A 19,280-nucleotide genomic window follows, 5' to 3' on the forward strand; every position below is an offset into this window, starting at 1 on the left:
GATGAGAAAAAGCCACGAACACAGGCAATCGGCGGTCGGCAGGAGGAGGCCAGACGGCGAAGCTCACTGGCCACCGACCCTGCGGAACCGCCGTGGGCCGCGCTGGCGCCGCCTGCCAGGATACTGCAGCCCGGCCCGGAACAGGGCGCCGGGCTCCCAAGGCCTCTAGGCAAAGCTGGGACCCTAAGGGGGCGTGGCCGCCAGGGCCGTACCAAGAGCGCGGACTCGCAGGGGGGAGGCCTGGCCCCCAGAAGCGAGCGCATGGGGTTGGGGCGGAGCGGCGCCGACGCCGGCCACGCCTCCACCCCCGTGACCGGCGCGGGCGGTGGTAGCGCCTCAGTGGTGTGGGCCTGCGTCCTGCTCAGATGTCTCGAGTACAGCCGGCCGCCTGTGGTGAGTGCGTGCGTTCGCTGGGGTGGGATTGGTGGGGTCCGGGCGCCAGGGTTCCGGGTGTCGAGGCTCCGGGGCCCGACGCCTGGCTGCCTCGGCCGCCCGGGCTCCCGGCGCGGGGGCGGGCTCTCGGGCCGGGTTGGCTGCCTGTTTCGCCCGCCGTTCCCGCGGAAAGCGCGGCCCCCATCTCGGCCCTTCCTGGGGGTGACCCTCCCCCCCACCCCCAGCTGACCTCTTGCGGATGCTTGAGGGTCGTCGTTTCCACGGCCGAGGGCGCACTACGGGCCCCTTCGACGGAGAATTGGGTCTCGGCGTGAGAAAACTCGGGCTCCAGCCCCTCACGCCTTCATCCTCGGGCTAAACCACTTTTCCTCTCGGAGCCTCAGTTTCTCCGTCTGTACAGTGGGCCTCAGGAGGCGGCCAGTTCTTGGGTTCAGTCACGTAGGACGCGCTCGAGTGTGGGTGGGACCCCAGCCTGACCGCGCAGCACCAGGTGGGCTCAGGCTAGTGCTCAGGGGAGCCCGCAAGGCCGGCCTCTCCTGGGAAACGTTCTCGGTGCCGGCGGCATCCCTGGGAGACAGTGCTCCTCGCGGGCAGGGGTTTGCCGGGCTCTGCTGGGCAGCCGTGACCTTCTTCGCTCTTGGGAGCAATTGGGTTAAAGGGGGAGGTCTCCTGGGCGGCCGGGGCACTTGACCTCGACTTTTTTGCTTTTTCATTTCTCCACGAGAGTCACCATTGTGTGAGTCGGTGACCACACTGTGAAGTTCGGGGCAACTTCAAAGAACGTGGCTACCTCCTCTCTTAAGACCAGCAAACTACAGCCTTCCCTCTGAGCTTGGCGGGAGTGGAGAATAGTGCTAAGACCAAGGGAGATGGGGCTGGAATGGGTAGTCCTGGGTCTGACACCTTGGCATCTTGACAGGACCACAGGTTTTTACAGTCTCTTTTAGCCACCCCCCCCCACCCCCAACCAGGTTGAAATTCAAAAGAGAGGGTCTTGGAGGGTGACTTTGAGAACTGTGACATTGCACCTAAGTGAACATTTAACTAACCTCTGTGATTCAGTATCCTCACTGTGTGTTGCTATAATTCACAGGCCGGCCTGTTTGGGGAGAAGACATTGATTCATTAACCACTCGTAAGTTCTATCTACACAAATCCCTTCTGAGTGGTTATGGGGTTGTCTTGATCAGAAAAAAGTCCAAAAGTCTAAGTTAGTAAAGCAGTGAACCCAGAAGAAATCACTTTCTTTTCTTTGTGTCCCTCTAAGGAATTTTCATTTTCTTTTTGAGGAGTGGTCAGTTCTTGACCTCGTGATTTTAATAATACCTAGTTAAATCATGTCTAAAAAAATAGGTCTGCATTTCAGAGAATGGAATATTGGCTTCCAGTTGGGCTGTAGTGTTGACAGCTTCACAGTGATGGTAACTCTTCCCAAATCCTTCGTGTGTAGCACTTGAAAATGTTACAGGTAGGTCTGAGGTGAAAGGAACCCCAGGGATGTACTTCAGCACCTGGAAACAGCAGCCTTGACCAAAGCCTGCATGAGTGAGGCAGGTGAAACTCCTGAGTGAGTTTGTAAACAATTCATGAGATATTTCAGATGTTTGTTTCTGGACAAGCCAGAAATTTTAGGACCTGCTGGTCACTCTGAATTGATCCCTTAACTCTTCGAAAATCAGAATCTGAGTTAAATAAAGTTCATGTGTACTTAGGAGAGAGACCATTTGAAATCAGAACTGCTTGGCAAATTCAGCACACTTACTCACAAACTTTTCAAGTTCATAAAAAATGTAGCTCTTAAACAATCCCTTTTGGTTTTTCTTTTTTTTAGTTTCTTTCCCTTTGGGAGGCTTCTTTAATTGCAGAACTTTATGGTTCCATACAGCCCATCTGCCATTGCAACATCTCTGCTTCCTCACACTTTGGAAGGGGGCGAGCCCTGGATGGGGTGGTGGGGGCCAGGAGTATCGGGGAAACTGAGTCCCAGCTCAGGCACGAGCACTGTGCGCCTTTCACCAAACCGCCCAGGGGCCTCAGTTTAGTGGTATGGGATTTAACTTATGTGTCAGATTCATTTCACAGATAACACCAGAATAAAAGTGAAATAGAGAAGTGATGGTTTTTATAAAAATATATTTTATTCTGTTTACAGAAATGCTACGTGCTCATTATTTTTTAAAATACTATTATAGAAATACTCAATATGATAATGATATAAGAGTGAACATCCTTCATAGCCTTGCTGCTGCTGCTGCGTCGCTTCAGTCGTGTCCGACTCTGTGTGACCCCATAGAAGGCAGCCCACCAGGCTCCCCCGTCCCTGGGATTCTCCAGGCAGGAAGCCTTACACTGAGACAAAAAAGTTACTGCTAGTCATGTAATATATATTCTCCAGATATTTTTCCTTAAATATAAAAGCACTTATTACCTAGGTTTTGTTCTTTTACTTAAAACAGCAGGAATTTTTTACTATTGAAATTTAAGACAGAGAATTAAGATGAAACTAGTCATGCTATTGTGAGTCTTACTTTTTATTACTTAACATGATGTCTTTCTATAACACGATGTAAATAGCTACCTCATTTCTGTTTTAAAACCTCATCCCTATTAAAAATGACAGTAGCCCAGTAACCAGTATGATTGAAAAAAATTTGTTGTTTGAGGCCTTTTACTTTTATGAATTCTGCTACAGGGATTAGCCTTTTCTTTATCTCTTGGCAATTGGACAAATATTTTTATATAATGAATTCTTAGAAGTGGAAGAGCTAGAATATTTATGAGCTTTTAAAAGTATTCATTTACTGGAAAAAAAAATAAAAATAAAAAAAAAATAAATAAAATAAAAGTATTCATTTAACAGATAGTGACTACCTACAGTTATACAGGTGCTATTTGAGGTGTCGAGCCTATTGCAGTGAAGAAAATACACAGGTCCTCTGTGGATCTGACACATGGCTTGTCAAATGATGATGTAATTTCAGACTTAACTTTTAATTATATGTCAGTTCCATTTGAAAATTAAAATCAGAAAAAAAGTGAAGTGGAGAAATGACTTTTTTCTAAAAGTGTATTTTTTCTGTTTACAAAAATATTCAGTGCTCGTTATGAAAAGACTATTATTACAGGAAATTCCCTGCTAGCCCAGTGGTTAGGACTCCTCAGTTTCATTCCAGAGGACATGGGTTAACAATCCTTGGTCAGAGAACTAAGATCCTGCAAGCTGAGTGGCACAGCCAGAAAAGAAAAAAAGACAATTACAGAAATGTGCAGTATAGACAGAGAACATTCTTCATAGCCTTACACTGAGACGTTTTCCATATGGAAAAAATAGTACAAAGGAGTATGTGTGTTTGTTAAAAAAAAAAAAAGGTATGACTTTAAATGTCAGTAGATATTGCCAAACTTCCCTCCAAAAATCTTAATCTTACGTTCCCACCAACAAAGACGCGTCATTTTTTAATTCCTAATTCTAAGGCCAGTCTTTAGCCACTAACAGCAGCGATGCTTATATTTCAGGAAAAGTAGGTGCAAGACACTTTGTGCTAAGTTTGTATTAGGTGTATATGTTTTTCTCTTTCTTTCAAGTTCTTCTGATGATCACAAAGCCTGGTGTTTCCATACCCACTTCACCCCTGGGAAGGCTATCTCAGAGATGAAATCACTTGCTCAAGTCCATGAGGGTAAAACTAAGGCCTCACGAAGGGCCGTTCGGCTTCAGAGCCCTCCCTCCTCTCTTTGTGCACTGTTATCTCATTTTCTGACTGTAGAGGACATTTTTTGTGGGGGGAGTGGAAGGAAATCTAACACATGGTATTACTGAGTAATATGATTGTTCTTCCTCGATTCTGTTACTGCAATGTGCAAGTGTGTGCATCTCATATGTCTCACCATGCATCTCATTATAGTGTAAGAAACATGAGAGTATCTCACACAGAGATGGATGAAGCCAGTTCTTTTATCATCATCATCATTATTATTATTATCATCATCGTCATCATCATGATCAAACTGGAGGACAAAACTTGTTTTCTTGTACAATTATCTGGCAGGTGATGGAAATGTAGGCTCAGGAGCAGGTGGAGAAAAGCTCAGATCTGAGGTAGCATTCCAGCTTATATTTAATAGGTACCAGCTTATACAGGCCCACAGCTGGCCTTACTTTCTTCATCCATAAAGCAGAGGAAAGAGTCCCAGCCCCACTGCCTCCTGGAACAGCTCAAGAGGTGTTTATTTTGGGCAGTGAATTCTCTATGTTCTTGGATACGTTTCCATCCCTGAGGAGGGACACTTGAAAGACACACATTTGGCCTCTGGGGTCTGGTTCAGCCCTGGCAAACGCTGATGGGGAGGGGACCAAACAGAAGTAAACACCAATGACAGATGTGTTGAGCTCCTTCTGGATTTAAGGTGTGTGAGGCATTTCCTCTTGGTGTTGAGCCCACTGTGCCCTGGGGAGTGCTCAGGAAGAGCTCTTTTTCAGAGAATTTCCTTTCTTTTCTTTTTTTTTTTTTTTGGCGGCCCTGGGTCTCCATTGCAGCACACGGACTTTCTCTAGTTGCCCATCGATGTGTCGATCTTAATTCCCCAACTGGGGATCGAACCCGTGTTCAAAGGCAGACTCTCAACCACTGGACCACCAGGGAAGTACCTGGGACAAGCTCTCTTTATGTGGGGTATCCTGCAAGGCTCAGCAGAAGAGGGGGCATCTGAGTTGGATCTTGGAGGTTAGGTAGGAATTCTCTGAGCCGATCTGGGGCATGTAAGGATGTAGGTTGCCTGAGGCTTGGAAGTGATCGGGACTTATCTGAAGGGGTCTTGTGAACCATGCTACATGATAGGAAGGCTTTTAAATAGGTCAGGGATGTGGCCAGCACAGAACAGTGTATTCTTGTCTTGGGTTTCCGGACCTTCTTAACTTCCCTCTGGGTGAATCCATCATTTAGGAAGCTGACTCTGCCTAAATCTGTATCATACCATTTTAGAGCTCTACATCCTCAAAAGTGTTTTTTCTTCCCCATCCTTTTCCCCAAGTGAGGTGTTCACAATAGCCGTGCACCTGCGGGGGGTGTGTGTAATGGTGGCAGAGGAGTGCCACTGTGCAGACCATAGCTCTTGGAAGGCTTGTGGCTGCTGTTGGTTGGGTCCTTTGGAGCCAAATTCATCAACCTGTTATGCCTGTTGCTGGTTGGCATGGCAACATGCTCAGGGATGTTGTGAACAAAGCAGCTGGGGGACCTGGTCCTTTTTCTGGGTGGCTTGTAGAGAAAGCCACTGACATGGGGGGCTTGTTTATTTCATTTATAAAGAGGGGTTCCAGTGGGGGGTGAACATCTAAAAATTATCCTTTCATTGGACTGCTAGAGGGTGAGGCATTCTGATCTGTACAGAGCTGAGAGAATTGTACACGTGCTTCCCAGAAATTGATCCGTTTCAAGGCTAAACTAGAACAAAGGGATGGGCGAAACTGTGGTGCTCTCAGCCATAGACTGTTTCTCAGTCTATGGATTCTTTGGGAAGTGACCTGTGGTAGGAGAATAGAATGGAAAAAGCAGACTTTTGTCCCCTGGTTATAATCAGAGAGGAAGACAGACTCTGTAAGGGTACTCTCATGTGGGGTTATGTAATTTGCTTCTAAGTGAAAGTCACGAATGATGTTTAGTCATTTTTTAAAAAAATCTCCCCGAGTTCTTATCTCCAGTGCCTTCTCCCTTGGCCCTGTCCACCCCATTCCTTTTGCCTGAGCTTAGCCTTTCATATCACCTTGGAGCACCTTGGTCAGGTAAGAGCACCTTAAGAGCACCTTGACCTCAAGAAACTTTGGTCCCGCAGCATACACCATGTCCTTGAGCCGGATAGGCTGGGTCTGTACAAAGGTTTGAGGGCTGGGTAGGAACACATGAACTTGTGCTCACCCCTGAACCCCATGTGCTGACTCTCTATCTGTAGGTTGCTTGAGGTCGGCTTTCAACACTGTAAATAGGGGTGGCGATTCTTACAAACACAGGACAGTGGATCAGCCAATTGTGCCTGGCTTCTTTCAGGGGTGGGGTTTAGGGAGGTATGCATTCCAGGCAGGGAAAAGTGTCCCACTAGGAATTTGTGGTCTTGTGAAGAAGGGCATTTGTCGGTTTCAGTTAGGGTTGCAGAACCTTGGTGATTATGAAACCACACGGTGTTGCCGGGACACATTGGACACAGTCACTTATGTAATGTGATTTGCAAACTCTGAAAGGTCACTGAGCGTGACAGCAGAGACGGGCAAGCCTGTCCCGCCCGAAACCCTCACCAGTGAGGCCTCTGCCCCTCCTAGTGACTTCACCATCCTCTGGTCGCTGAAGCTCTAGGAACAGACGACATTTCCACTTTCCCCTCATATTCACTCTGGGTTGCCACCAGCACTCCATCCCGACAGTTTTTAGCCTTTGAATCCCCTTCCACTGCTGTGGTCTTTCTGTGGCCCCTGTCATTTCCTGCCTCGCCAGCCCTTGAATTGGCCTCTCTGAGTCCATAATTCTCCCTCCTGCTCCTCCCCATCACTTCTCATGATCTGTCCATGGTACCATTGCTCGTTATCACCCTTCCTTTGCTCAAGAATACAGTCTCACTGTCTTGATGTTTTCTCTTTATTTTTCCTTCTTCATCTGCTTCCACCACGAATATGGAAGTGTTCAATTGCTTTAGTCGAGTCTGACTCTCTGCGACCCCATGGACTATAGCCCACCAGGCTCCTCCATCCGTGTGATTCTCCAGGCAAGAATACTGGAGTGGGTTGCTGTTCCCTCCTCCAGGGTATCTTCTCAACCCAGGGATTGAACCCACATCTCCTGCATTACAGGTAGATTCTTTACCTACCTGGGAAGCCCGAATTCTTTAACATCTTGAACCACCTGGGAAGCCCGAATATGAAAGTAGCTTATAATAAAAGGAGTCTCATTCTCCCTCTCCCTAATGGCAGTGTGGTTGGAACAGAATGTGATTTGTCGGGGACAGAGAAATCCCCACCATTTCCGCATATGTCAGCCAGCCCATAGAACAGTGCCAGGCATGTGGTAAGCCCTCAGAAACACTAATGGGATGAGTGGAGGATGAGTGCCTATGATTTCTCTCTCCCAAGTGTCTTGCCAAACTTTCTGCAGCATATTGACTGAGATGCCAGTATTGGGTCTGATCTGTGTATTTTTAAGATTATTCTAAGATATAATATGAGTTTTTGGTACAATTTTAGTTTTCCATCTAGTTGTGACATTTTAAATGTTTCAAGTTCCTCCTGCTTCTGGTATTTGATTCAGTAATTGTTTTTTAATTGAAGAAGGGAAAGAACTTGTGTACTGCCCCTGCATAATATTAATAGCATTTTAAGCTTTGCCTTGTCCTTAAAAGGTGGTGAAGGACATGCAAGTGGATAATCGAGTGGCTCTGATGCCAGTTGGTCTAGGTTTAAATCTTGGTTCTAATGCTTATCAGTTCCCTGACTTTGGACACAGTACTCTGATCACTGTGCTAGTTATAGCTCCTAAACCTCAGAGCATTTCTGTGAGGAGGAAAATAAGTAGTGGAAAGTCCCAGTGTATGTGCTTCATAACCTGGTAACTGTTGTTACGATTAATATTTATTTAGGGGAAAAAGTAGATGAGGTAAATAGAAAATGATGAGACCTAGGAATAAGGCTAGTGTATGGCTGCTGGAGACTGTTTGGCCTTGTCCTGAATTTCCTGATGTCTGGAACAAAGAGGAGAAGACACATCAGGAGGTGGGAGTGCCTGCTAATGGGTACAACTTTCCTTTGTGGGGGGGGGGGGGGCTGAAAATGTCCTGGAGGTCGTTAGTGGTGCTGCTTGCACAGCGGGTGAACATACTGAAAACCACTGAATCATACACTTTAAAATGGTGAATTTGGGAGTGTGTGAATTATATTGTGGGTAAGAATCTGCCTGCCAGTGCAGGGAACATGGGTTCAATCCCTGGTCCAGGAAGATGCCACATGCCTCAGAGCATCTAAGCCTGTGTGCTCTGACTCCTGAGCCGCCTTGCTTCAGCTGCTGAAGCCCACATACCTAGAGCCCATGCTCCTCTACAAGGGAAGCCACTGTGATGAGAAGCCTGTGCACCACAACTCAAGCATGGTCCCCACTCGCCAAGACTAGAGAAAGCCTGCCCACAGCAGCGAAGACCCAGCCCAGCCATAAACACATAAATAAAACTTTAAAAGGAAAATATTAATACTATTTGCTTTAAAAAATCAGACCAATAAGCTGGATTTTTCTTCTTCCTATTAAGAGAACACAGTCAGGCAGTCCACAGCTCAGCAGCTCATGGTTTAGTGCAGGTGGTATAATAATCATGGATGCTTTTACAGACACTGGGAGACAGTCCTCTATCCCCACGGGATTGAGGACTGATTCTTCCCGACTTGTTCATGCTGTTCTGTTGTGAACCTTAGATAACCCACCTGCCCAAACCCTGCCACCTGAAAGCGTGGTGACTCGGCAGGCAGAGATCATGGAAATGACCTTCAGTTGTGCTCATACAACTTGATTGACAACAAGTTGTATTGTTGATTGACAACAAAGGCCTTTAATGGGCAGCAGTGGCTTAATGTCAGGGCAAAATACAGGCAGAGCTGGGGATCAAAACAATGCCACCTGAGGCCCGAGCCTGACCTCATGATAAAAGCTGGCCCCCGGAAAGCGCACGGCCACGTCTCTGAACGCTGGCCTCCGTCAGCGCCTCCATCACTGGGTGCGGAGCCGCTGCCCAGAGTGGCCTTGTGTGGCTGCCTGGTCCTCACTGCCCTGGCAGAGAGTCAGTCTTTGAACAAAAAGGCACCATCTACTGCTGGCTGAACCTGGGGTGACCAGCCAGCCTGGGAACCACCTGGGAGGATGGTGAACCAGGATTGGGCTTCTCCGTTGCTCATCTGTGGGTAGCCAGTGATGGCTAGAGCAGTGACAGGATCTCACACGGCCCTTAAATCTCCCTCTTTGAGTTGCTGGCTGTGGGACCTTCAGTAATTTGCTGGTTCCTTAGGTTTGTGTCTGTGAAATGGGTGAAGTATTTGCCTAAACAGGCTAATCATAAGTGCCAGAGAGCTTGTATGAAGTGCCCAGCGTGGTGCTTGGCCCACGGTGCCCTTTGGGTGGGTGCTGTCTCTAGGCCTGCCCTCTGCCAGCTGAGCAGGCAGGCAGTGCACGAGGCGCTGATGAGGATCCTGCAGCCTTTCTGTCCCCTGCGGTGCTCAGGCTGGCTTTTTGAGGGTCGAGGTATTAACACTTGCTGCTCAGCGGTTATGAGGACTCCTGGTTGTCAGATTCTCAACACTGGCTGGAGAAGTCCAATGATGATGAGTAAGACTTAATGTGAGCTCCAGGAGCTCGTAATCTGGTGAGAGAGGCAGATACGGAGGTGACTATAACCTGAGGCAAAGGCTGCCATGTGCCAGAGCTGAGTGTGGCCATGAAACCAGGAGCCAAGGATCTTTGGAGGAAGTGGCACTTGTGAAGGGACAGCTTTGATGGCTACAGAAATTAAAGGAAGAACATCCTCTGGGGGGAAGGCAGTGAAGCAGAAACAGGCAGCAGTGTAGCAGGTGTGTTTTGGGGGGCTGATAGGAAGGCCTCATAGGATACTACTGGATTTTTTTAAAAACCTTTTTATTTTTAACCAATTTTTGACTTACAGAAAATTGCAAAAATAGTTGCGAGTTTCCTTATATTCCTCACCCAGCTTCCCCTGATGTTAGCATCTTACAAAATTATAATAAAACTAGCAAGAACAGGCAATTAAGATCAGCACGGTATCATGAACTGTAAACCAGGGATCGACAAACTTTTTCTATAAAGGATCAGATAGTGAACACTTGAGGCTTTATGGATCAGAAGGTCTCTGTCCCAGCTACCAAGTCTGTTGCTTTAGCAAGAAAGCAGCCATAGATCATCTGTAAATGAACGAGCATGACTGTATTCCAGTAAAACTTTATCTTCACAAGTAGTCAGCAAGTTGGGCGTGGCCTGAAGACCGTAGTTTGCCAGTCCCTGAATGAAGTTCCACCCCTCATGAGAATTTCACTTGTCTTTCCACTCATCTTCTCTCCACTCCAGGCTCTCACCCAGGATCCCACAATGCCCCGAGTTGTCAGGTGTCCTGAGTCTCCTCCAGTCCCTAACAACTCTCCTTTCCTAACCCTGATGCTTTAGGAGAGGGCCAGTCCATTGTTTTGTAGAATGCCCCTCGGTTTGGGTTAGACCAGTGCTTTCTTGTGATTGGTGTGAGGTTATGCATTTGTGGCAAGAGCACAACAAAACCAGTGATGTGTCCTTCTCAGTGTCTTGTCTCAGGGGTCCATTGCTGATGATGCCTACCTTGACCTCTTGATTAGGTTGGTGTCTGTGGCGGTTTTCCACTGTGAAGTTTTTATTTTTTCCGTTTGCAGTTTTTTAGGTATCTTGGAGGAGATAACTTTGAGACTATGTAAATCCTGTCCTCCCCACCCTACCCTTCCTCGGAACTTTTTGCCCACTGATTTTAACACATCCCTTGGTGGATCTTACCTGCAGTAGTTCTTACTGTGGTGTTTCTCTGATGGTAGTCCTGTCTCTTCTTCGTTCCTTCTAATACATTTATTAGTTGGAATTCTACTGTGAGGAAGGCTTGTTCTTTCTCTCCCATTTTTATATCTGGACGCATGGAATGTTTATTTGTCCTACGGTTAAAAATCCATTAGCAGCAAGCAATCCAAAGAGGAAATTAAGAAAATAATTTCATTTATAGTAGCATCAAAAAGAACAAAATACTTAGGAATGAATTTAAACAAGGAGATGCCAGTCTTTTGCACTAAAAACTGCAAAACATTGCTGAAAGGAAATGAAGAAGACTTAAATGGAAAGATATTCCTCTTCATGGATTGAAAGACTTAATATTAAAGTGGCATTATCCTCACTCTGCTCCAAGCAATGTACAGGTTCAGTGCAGTCTCTATCAAAATCCCAATGGCTTTTTATGCAGAAATGGAAAAGCTGATTCTGAAATTACTATAGAATTTCAAGGAACCCCAAAGAGCCCAAACAATCTTGGAAAAGATCACGCTTGGAAGACTCATACATACTAATTGCAAAACTTGTTTCACAGCTGCAATAATTAAGACAGTGTGGTCCTGTTATAAGGATAGATAATGGGTGGATCAGTGGTATAGAGTGGAGCCTCCAGAACTTAACACATTGCGTATGATTAATTGATTTTTTTTCTTTTTGACAAAGGTGTCAGGGCCATGCAATAGGGAAAAAATAGTGCTGGGACAACCAGATATCCACATATGAAAGAAAGAAGCTGAACCCTTGCCTCACACCATATACAGAAATCAACTCAAGATGGATCAAAGATCTTAATGTCAAAGCCAAACTGTGAAAATCTTAGAAGAAAGCAGGGGTTAATCTTCATGATCTTGGATTTTGCAATGGTTTCTTAGATATGACACCAAATCACAAGCAACCAAAGGAAAAACAAAAACAAAAAGCAGATAAGTCGGTCTGTTATGGACTGAATGTTTGTGTCCCCGTAAAATTCAGTGTTGAAATCCTAACCCTGAAAGTGATTAACTGCTTCTTCTCTGCTCTCTGCCATGTGAGAATATAAGAAAGCAGCTGTCTACAAAACACACAGTGGGCTCTCACGAGACATGGAGTCTGCTCATGCTCTGATGCCAAGATCTTCTCACCCTGCAGAACTATGAGAAATAAATGCTTGTTGTTTTAAGTCTGCAGTATTCATAATAACAGCCCCAAGCTGAGACATGGACTCGCTGTTTCTGTAGCCAAATAGCTTAGATTTTATTCATCAGTCTGCAGAATCGTTCCTCTTTCAGAAATGATAGATGCCATCCAAAGATGTGTCTGATATCCTTGCTTTTTAACTGTTGGAGCTCGCTGAATCGAAGCAGCTGAGTTTGATGCACCTCCGCTGCCACCTCCTTCAAGAATTAGCTCATCTCCCTGGGCTTGAGATACCGAGCAGGCAATGTCTGGCCACATCCAGACCTTGTGAAGTTATCTTTTGCCCAAGAAATTTCGTATTTTGACAAGAGAGCAAGTCTCCTGAGTGATGGCATGGATGGGGAAATGAGTGTACAGAGACCTGATCTTGTAATGGAAGCCCAGTGCGACACCCTTGATCTTGTTCTGTGTGTGACTACAGATAATGCCAGTGATAGCCAGGTCCTTCCTGTCTCCCCACCACTCATCACCCCGGAGCCTCTTTAACTTTCTGAGGAAGCCGAGTTCTACATTAAAGTGATTGAAGACCCTCCGCAGGGTGGCCCGGGAGCCCTTCACAATCATTGTGCATCCCTTCAGAGCGATGTCAGCCTTTTCTAGGATCTTGATGGTCTGATTGCTGAGAACGGGCTTCCTCCCCACAGTAGATGCAGCAGAGAGGATGCCCCATCCCCCACCCTGTGCCACTCTTGGGGGATCTTGGTTCCCCGCTAGGGATTGAACCAGGGCCTTGGGAGTGAGACCATGGAGTCCTAAGTACTGAACCACCAGGGAGTTCCCGACGCAGTTTATTTGTAATCTGCTTCTGCCCTGAAGAAGTGATCCACCGATGTTCTCTGAGCGCCTGCCATGCGTTCTCTGCAGTTTTACCCATGTTATCCTTCCAGCAGCCCTTTTGGAATTATTAATGATGATGATCCTCCACTTTAGATGGGCAAGCAGCTGAGGGAAGTCAAGTTTTGCCCACAGTCACAGAACGATAAGTGGCAGAGCAATTTTGAACTCATTTGATTTAGAGCTAGGACCCCATTTTACCTGCAGGCCCTTCTGGTTCCTCTTCACTCACCCCCTCTCCAGTTCCTCCATCTCTGCCATTTTGTACCCTCTCCCATCAGGAAGCCATCCTAAGCCAGTCTCTGCCCAACCGTGAACTGCGCTGGCCAGAACCTGCACTGTTCGTTTTGGCAGGGAAGTAACTGTGTGTCTTATCTCTTGCCATAGAAAGGAGGACATCTCCTGACCTAGTTTGTCTTCTCCTGTTTAGTTAGCATGGTGCTGGGTACGTGGGCATGGAGGACCCACTCTTGTTATGAGTGGAGCTGTTCCCCCTCAGTGCAGTTTCACTCTGGACAGTTGTCTTCAGATCAACATCACCATCAGTATTTCTGTGGTTCTTTGCCTTGTTACCACAGGCTTCCTTTATGTAAAAGCCAAACAAGGACTAATAAGCCACCTGGTTGACTAAGATGAGAAGTGATTCATGCTGGCGGTGGTAAAACCCGTCTGCAGGTTTGGTTCACTAAACTGCCAAGTCCCAGACGCTTTTCATTGTGTCCCTCTGCCCCAGTTTTTCTGTTTCATAAAGCAGTGGACTAGAGAGAAATCAAAGAAAAGATGGGGTTATTTTACTCCCCTCTGCGTTTTAGCCCCTCTTCTGTGAAACCACTCCTAGTGAGAAAAGTCACAATTTTTAGGGTTGCAATTCAGATATTCCTTTTGGAAAGTAGTCTTGGTTTCCTTTGATGTGACTGAAGTGTAGGAGTTCAAGAGTCACCAGATGGTGAAAAAGTAGTTACTCGCTTTCTCTAGAGAATACTAGAATGGGGGCATTTGGAAATTTGACATAATACTATAAATATTGACATATAAACAAAACAAAGTAAACAAAAACCTACCCATAGTCCCTAACACTGTGAAGGAATAAATAGAGATAGGTAGGTTTCTGTTTCCTTTGTTTATCTTCCTGGTGAGATGGTTTGGAACAAGGACAGGCTACTCCTCACACCAGAGTGGACAGGTGAGCTTGAATAGACGTGTCATTCGTCTTTCCATTCTGACCGATAGAGGTTGACAGAGACCTCACTGACCTTGTCTGCTGATGGTAGAAAAGTGCAGACAGAGGACTATCAGGGTTTGGCAGGGGTTCCGACTCCTACCTGTGTGTTCTTAAAGCCCAGAAGAGTTGCTGCGGCACCTCTTTGAGTCTGAGCTCTCCTCTGGGTCTGCCCTCTGCCACACACCTGTCTCCTGTCTCCTTGCAGGAGCTTCCGGGGCCTGTGTGCATACCCACGTTCTGTCCCCATGAAAGTTAAGGTTTTCGTGTCGGAAATCAAGGCAAGCCCATCAAGAATGGTTGAAAGACTGCCCTTCTTGGGTACCAGTGTCCTGGCCTCCCTGGAGTCCTTACGGGTTCTTATCAGTAGGGTTTTTTGTTTTTGTTTTTTTTACCATTTCCTCCCCACACCGATGGGGATGCAGTGTTTTGTGGAGTTACTACCTCTTCCCCAGGTTAACATGCAAAGGGCAAGCTGCAGAGGAATGCTGAAAAGAAATTGCTTTGTGGAAAATAATTTGAAAGTGAGTCAAGGGTCCTAAAAATCTTTATTCCCTTTGATTCAGAAATGTTTCTAAGATATATTTGGAAACCCTATTTTAAGCAAATAATCAGAGGTGCACAAAGTTTTATCTTGAAAAGGTATCAGTCATCATGTTTATCATGGTGGTATTTGTAATAGTGAAGATATCCAGTAAGCTGCTGTGTAGTCATAGGCTGGAAGAACATTTGAGATTTTTATAATGTTCACAATAAATGAAAAAAGCAGGACAAAATTATTTGTAGTATAAAACCAATAATGTTAAAAATAAATATATTTTATAGTACACATGTAAAAAAATGGGTGGGACAGAAACAGACATTTGGGTTGTGTTTTCTTTCTGGTTTTTAATTTAATACATTTTCTTCAATAAGCTTGTATATATTTTAACTTATTTTTATTTTGAAATAGTTTCAGATTTACAGAGAAGTCACACAAATAGTGCAAAGAATTTTTGAATACTCTTTACACAGATTCCCCGAATATTAACATTTTACTTTATTATTTTCTCTCTTTCTGTCTCCCTTTTATTATTAATATTTTACTTTTTGGCTGTCCCGTGAGGCAGGCAGGATCTTAGTTCCCTGACCAGGGATCTAACCCTCACCCCCTGCAGTGGAAGTGCAGAGTCTCAATCACTGGACAGCCAGAGAAATCCCTCTCTTTCTCTTTTAAAACTGAAGTGTAATTCACCTGCATCTCTGTTAGTTCCAGGTGCACAACACAGCGATTCAGAATTTCTCTCTGTTACCAAACGATCCCATGATCAGTCTGGTAACCGTCTGTCACCATGCAAAGACATTACAGTATTATTGGCTCTATTTCCCATACTGTGCAGTTCATCCCTATGACTCATTTATTTTGTAACTGGAAGTTTGTTTATTTCCCTAAACTATTTCATTAATCACTATCCCCCGCCCCTGCCCCCGCCACTTCCTTTCTGGCATTCAGGGAACCAGTTTGTTCTCTGAATCTATTTCTGTTTTCTTTTTTAAGATTCCACAAATAAATGAAATATATGGTATTTGTTTCTCTGTCTGACTTATTTCACTTGGTATAATACTCTCTAGATCCATCTGTGTTGTCACAAATGGCAAGATTTCATTCATTTTTATGGCTGAGTAAATTTCCATTTTATACATATACTATATCTTCTTTATCCGTTCATCTGTGGATGGGCAGTTAGGTTGCTTGCATATATTGGCTATTGTAAAGAATGCTTAGGGGTGCACTGTGTTTTTTAAAATTAGTGTTTTTATTTTCTTTGGGGAAATACCCAGAAGTGGAATGGCTGAATCGTATGATGGTTCTATTTCTAATTTTTTGAGGCACCTCGATAGTGTTTTCCATCGTGGCCACAGCAAGTTAGAGTCCTGCTAACACTGCACAAGGATTCTCTTTGCTACATTCACACCAGCGCTTGTCTCTCTCACTGTCGTATTTTTCCTTGATCTTTTTGAGAATACATACGGACATATGAAGTACCCCTAAGTACTTTAGTATTTCTTTTCAAAATTCAAGGGCATTTTCTTACATAGCCATGGTTTAATAATATCAGGAAATTAACACTGATATTCTGTGTTAATTGTCTAATCATAGAACTTTTTTTTCAAACTTAACACTAATGTCTTTTATAGCAAAAAAAAAAAAAATTTTTTTTTTTTCTTGGTCCAAAATTGCACTGAACTGTAGCCACCCACTCTTTACTTTCCTTTGATCTGAAGCAGTGCCTCAGTCTTTCTTTATCTTTTGTGACCTTGACATTTTTCAAAAAGTCAGCCCATCTCTTTATAGAATGTCCCTCAGTGTGGATTTGTCTGTTTCCTCCTGACATGATGCAGATATGTTTCGGGTGGGATGTCACAGAAATGGCCTTTTGTCCTTAAAGCACTGTGTCGGGTGCTTTTACTTTGTCCCAGTATTGAACTTTGATCTCTTGCTTATGGTGGTGTCAGCCAGGTTCTCCACCATAAAACTCTTTTTTCGTATATAATCCTTAAGTTTATCATCAGACACTTATCCACAAGTTTTAGCACTCATGGTTCTTGTCTGAAACAGTTATTAGTCTGATGGTTGCCAGTTGGTGATTTTCTATCCTTTTCTTTACTCCTCCTGCATTTATTAGCTGGCATTTGTACTCTAAGGAGGAACTTTCCCTTCTCACTCATGTGTTTATTCATTTATTTTTTTTATTTCAGCATTGACTCTTGCATCATTCTTTTATCCAATGGGTTCTAATCTGTTGCTGACAGTTTTTATTTTGATGCTCAAGTTGTCCCGGATTTCCCAGTGGGATCCCCTTCAGGTGAACTCCTGCCTTCTTTAGACATGTCCCAGTTGTTCTTCAAGCCCTTCCTTACTCTAACACAGCAAAGTGATCCAGGTTCATCTACTGCTTTTCCTGCCCTTATTCCTGAGTCAGCCATCTCTCCAAGGAGCCCTAGTTTCTTTGGTTGGAGAATGGTGTTGAGAAGCCAAGGTTTGGATGCTAAATGGCTTCTTGCTCCTAGGATATCTTTACTTCCTCTCAGCAGACAAAACTAGGAAATACACACAAACACACACGCATTTCTGTGTTCATCTTCATATATGAAGAAACCATTGTGTATACTGATATCTCTAGTTTCAGTCCAACCCCACAGCGTTCATTCCCTGATCTCTGTTCCCATATTTGTACCTTCCTCCATCAGCAGTAAGAAATCCAGCTCCTGTAAATCTAATATCATAAGTAACACAGTCATCTCCTTATAAAGAATAGACAAAGCAAAGGACCTTTTAGACACCTGCCCACCACCATCATCTTCTAGATGTTTCATAGAGGAAATCACTTTTATATATATCCTCCTGGATCATTTTTCTGGAGAACTATCTAATTTTTCTTTTATTTCACTAGTGGTTTCATAATGAGACTGTCACTGCCTTCTGTGTTATGTATACATAATGACAGTATTTCAATGAGAATACCATTAGTTCCACATAACTTTTTTTTTTTTTTAACTATTGTATAGCATCGCATTACTTGGAATGGAAAACATAAGCCCCCAGTTCAGGGGCTGGTGCAGGCAGTGCTGAACTCAGTGAGAGACACAGTCAAGGAAGAAAGTCACCAGACTTTTTTTTTTTTTCTGTAAGAAAAAGGCTTTAAAAATATTTTTCCAGTTAGGTAAATAGCACATACTCATTATTTTTAAAGAAGCAAGTCATACATTAAAAATAAAGTGGGGGAAAAAAATCTCCCCCCGAGATAATATTTTGGCTCTCCTTTCACATATCTTATGCATATGCAGGCATAAATATTTTACATCCTAGAGTACATGTGCTGTTTTGCGGATACTTATTTTTCCAGTGTAACTTACGTACAATAAAGTGCACAGTCTTTAATACGCAGCTTGATGAATTTTTACATAAACTTCTCAGGAACTGCTGCCCCAGATGAGACACTGGACATTGCCTAGTATGCCAGAAGGTTCCCTTGTGCCTCCTCCTCCACTCATGACCCTTGACCCCAAGGTAACCACTGTTCTGAGCTCTGTCACCATTGACTGCTCTTGCCTCTTCTCGAAGTTCAGCCATAAATGGAATCCTTTAATAAGGTCCTCCCCTGTGTTTGGCTTGCCTCGTTCAGCATCGTGTCCGTGAGATTCATCTGTGTTACTGTGGGTAGTAGCAGTTCATTCTTTATCATGGTCATGGGTACTTATCTTTTGTTGTTTACTTCTTATCATTAAGACTTTCCATAGTAGTCACAGCTACGTTTATGACAGCACATAACCCTGTGCTAGGCACCGTTCTAAATCCTTTACAATTTCAGCTTGTTTCAGCTCAGTTCAGTCGCTCAGTCGTGTCCGACTCTGCGACCCCGTGGATTGGAGCACACCAGGCTTCCCTGTCCATCAACTCCCGGAGCTTGCTCAAACTCACGTCCGTCAAGTCAGTGATGCCATCCAACCATCTCATCCTCTGTCATCCCCTTCTCTTCCTGCCTTCAATCTTTCCCAGCATCAGGGTCTTTTCCAATGAGTCAGTTCTTCATATCAGATGGCCAAAGTATTGGAGCTTCTGCTTTAGCATCAGTCTTTCCGGTGACTATTCAGGACTGATTTCCTTTAGGATTGACTGGTTTGATCTTCTTGCTGTCCAGCAGAGTCTCAAGAGTCTTCTCCAACACCACAGTTCAAAAGCATCAATTCTTTGGTGCTTGTTTATTCTTCAGAATAACCCAGTGAAGTGGGTACTACTATTAATATTATTATAATAACATGTCTTTGTCTCTGTATCAAGTTAAAGAAGTTCCCTATTACTCCCAGTGTACCGAATTTTTTCATCATGAATGAATGTTGAATTTTGTCAGATGCTATTTCTCCATCCACTGATGATCACATGAGGTTTTTTAAAAAAGCCTATTGATAGAGTGAATCACATTGATGTTTGGATATTCAGCTAACCTTGATTCCTGGAGAAAACTCCATTTGATCATGATGTAGTATCCTTTTTACATTTGTGTTATTCGATTGGCTAATATTTTAGA

The 19,280-nt window shown here is 44.5% G+C and overlaps 1 protein-coding gene and 1 pseudogene across 2 annotated transcripts in view; one reads left to right on the top strand and one right to left on the bottom strand.

Moving 5' to 3' along the window:
- Positions 1–260: 260 nt before the first annotated feature.
- Positions 261–19,280, top strand: part of LOC133063732 (NADPH--cytochrome P450 reductase) — a 53,027-nt gene continuing 34,007 nt past the window's right edge. The window contains exon 1 of one of the 2 annotated variants that reach the window (XM_061153455.1): positions 261–393. The gene's annotated coding sequence lies outside the window, so the exon portion shown is untranslated. Of the gene's footprint in view, positions 394–1,508; positions 1,529–19,280 lie in introns of those variants that run through there. The other variant, XM_061153456.1, reaches the window with a different exon arrangement.
- LOC133063237 (large ribosomal subunit protein uL6-like) lies at positions 12,054–13,124 on the bottom strand (annotated as a pseudogene).

Source organism: Dama dama, chromosome 10 (assembly GCF_033118175.1).
Source record: "Dama dama isolate Ldn47 chromosome 10, ASM3311817v1, whole genome shotgun sequence".
Taxonomy (NCBI): domain Eukaryota; kingdom Metazoa; phylum Chordata; class Mammalia; order Artiodactyla; family Cervidae; genus Dama; species Dama dama.